The following is a 3093-nucleotide window of genomic DNA, read 5'->3' as shown; positions in this document are numbered from 1 at the left end:
TGACGACTGTCAAATCTACCTGCCACTCCAGAGACATTCTTCCAGCCCCTTGACATCCCTCTTTGATTGCTTTAGTGACGTCAAGGCTTGGTTGGCAAACAACTGTCCTAGCCTTAACGAGGGTAAAACTGAGGGAATTGTACTTGGACAGATCGATCCCAGCTGAGATCTGGGCCACTTTACACACTATGCTAAACCCTCAGTCACCAGCCTTGGCGTCACTATTGGCAGTGATTTTAAATTTGTCAAGCAAGTAAATGCCGTCGTCAAATCGGGCTTTTATCATCTTCAGCTTTTATCTAAAGTTAAATCATTTTTAACTTTTAAATCTTTTGAACAGGTTATGCATGCTTTTATCTCTTCTCGTTTGGACTACTGTAATGCACTTTACACAGGCATCAGCCAGAACGCTCTCTCCCACTTACAGTTAGTCCAAAACTCTGCGGCACGCCTTTTACCTGGGAGCAAGAAATACGATCATATAACCCCCATTTTAGCGTCTTTTCACTGGCTCCCTGACCGTTTTAGAATTGATTTTAAGATTTATTGTTTGTGTTTAAAGCTTTAAAGCGACACTGAGGAACTTTCAGTTTTGGTTGATTTTGGTGGCGCCAGTGGACAAAGGGTAGTGTTTGCCTGAAGGAATACTACAGTTCCCATGAGGCCTAGCGCGTGGCGTGGTAAAATGCTGCTCCCGGTGGCGTGCTGTCGGACTGAACTCGCCTACATTTGTTTCCAGTGGCTGTGTGAAGGACGGATAGCGACGAGGTCATGAATCTAATGGTGGCTAAACAATGTTATATCATGATGTGACGCATGCCGTAAAGCAGTCCGCACATTTGGAGTGTTTTAGTGTGCAGGGTTCCTACCACCCTCCTCACAGCTGCTCAGTCCAAGTGAAAGCAATACTGACGCCTTCAGCCCGTGACAGAGGGTCATTCAACTAGCTGTAACTCGATGTATCATCACAAAAGATATTAAAATGTTTTATTAAGGTTGAAAAGTTCCTCAGTGTTGGTTTAAGCGGACTGGCCCCTCGGTACATCTCGGACCTCATCCAAATTTACCAGCCTCAGCGCGCCTTGAGGTCTGAAGGCCAGCTCCAGCTCGAGGTGCCTAAGACGAGACTGAAGACCCGAGGGGACAGGGCCTTCTCTGTGGTTGGTCCCAAACTCTGGAACACTCTGCCCCTCCACGTCCAAACAGCTCCCACAGTTGAGTGTTTTAAGTCTCGTCTTAAGGCCCACTTTTATTCTCTGGCTTTTAACAACGTAGAGTTGTGTGGTCCTCTGGGTTTTTAATCCTATTTCTATATTATGTTATGTTTTTATTGTTATTTCATTCTGATTTTATCTTTTATTTATCTCTTTTTTATTGTGTAATGTTGAATTTGTTGTCTGTGCAGCACTTTGGAAACTGTCTTTAGTTGTTAAAATGCTATATAAATAAATTTGGATTTGGATTTGAAAAGAAGAATCAGTAAAGAAAAGTTGTGGACAGCAATCTGTATGAAGTGCGCTTGTACAAACAGCTGGAACACCTGGTGTCACTGGGGCCGGTAGAGAAGATTGTGTTCTTTTGATCATTCTAATGCGTGTCAAAGCACAAAAGGGAACCAAGACAGTGATGATGTATGCCTTTTTGGATTCAAGTAGCTCAGCTTCCTTTGCTACAGAATCACTGATGAATCAGCTGAACATGAATGGACGCAATATCAGCATCTCGTTGCGAACTATGGGGAATGATTCAGTTGTGAACACACGCATTGTGAGGTCTAGAGATCAGCAGCTTGGACGGTGATCAGTTTGTGGAACTTTCAGAAGTGTATGCGTAGAAAGACATTCCTGTAACCAAGGACAACATTCCCCGGCAAGAGGATATTGATGGTTGGCCTCACCTACAGGAGGTGAGAATTCCCACTATCTAAGCAGAGATTGGATTGCTCATTGGAGCAAATGTTCCAAAGGCTATGGAACCACTGCAAGTGGTTAACCGTGTGGACAATGGACTGTACACCGTAAGAACTATCTTGGGCTGGACAGTGAATAGACCACTAAGAGGTGGAAGCGAAGTAGTAGAGACAAACACACCCTCAGGGATCACTGCAAATCGCATCTCAGTGGCTAAGCTAGCAGATCTCTGGCATCTTCAGTTCAAGCAGGACTTTCCTGATGCTGGACAAAATGAAGACTTTGAGATGTCCAAGGATGACCATCAGTTTATCGACATGGTGTCTCAATCTGTGAAACTTGAAGATGGTCATTACAGTGTTGCCTTCCAGTGAGGAAGAAATCTTTGCACATGCCAAACAACAGAGCTGTTGCAGAGCAACGTGCATTGAACCTACGCCGAAGATTCTCAAGAGATGCCAAGTTTCACGGAGAATAGATTGCGTTTATGGATGATCTTCTCAAGAAAGGCTATGCAGTGAAGCTTGAGGGAGCTGCATGCGAAGCCAAGGGAGAACATGGTATTTGCCTCACTACGGGGTCAGACATCCAACCAAGCAGAAACTATGGGTTGTATTTGACTGCGGAACAAGCTTTCAAGGAACGGCACTGAACCAACAGCTTCTTCAGGGACCGGACCTGACAAGTTCGTTAGTGGGTGTTCTCATGAGATTCCGTCAGGAGAATGTGGCGGTCATGGCTGACGTTGAGGCCATGTTCCACCAAGTCAGGGTCAACAGTGAAGACACAGATCTCCTTAGGTTTCTTTGGTGGCCTGAGGGAAACTACAACCTGGACCTCATCGAACACAAGATGTTAGTGCATATTTGGTGCCACATCCTCACCAAGTGTGTCAACCTTTGCGCTTCAGAAATGTGCAACAGATTTTGCCGAGGAGTTGGTCAGGAGACAGCCAAAGCGGTCAAGACCAATTTTTACGTGGACGACTGTCTCAAGTCAGTTTCTGATGAAGATGCAGCTATCACGCTGTGTGCTGACTTGAGAAGCATGTTGGCAAAGGGTGGCTTTCGACTGACAAAATGGTCCAGCAACAGCAGGAAACTGCTCAGCTCAATCCCAGAGAGGGAGAGGGCTCAAGGTTTTCAAGATCTGGACTTGGACGAGGACAATCTTCCAATGGAGA

The sequence above is a fragment of the Salarias fasciatus genome, chromosome 4 (genome assembly GCF_902148845.1).
Source record: "Salarias fasciatus chromosome 4, fSalaFa1.1, whole genome shotgun sequence".
NCBI classification, from domain to species: Eukaryota; Metazoa; Chordata; class Actinopteri; order Blenniiformes; family Blenniidae; genus Salarias; species Salarias fasciatus.
This window is presented reverse-complemented; position numbering follows the sequence as displayed.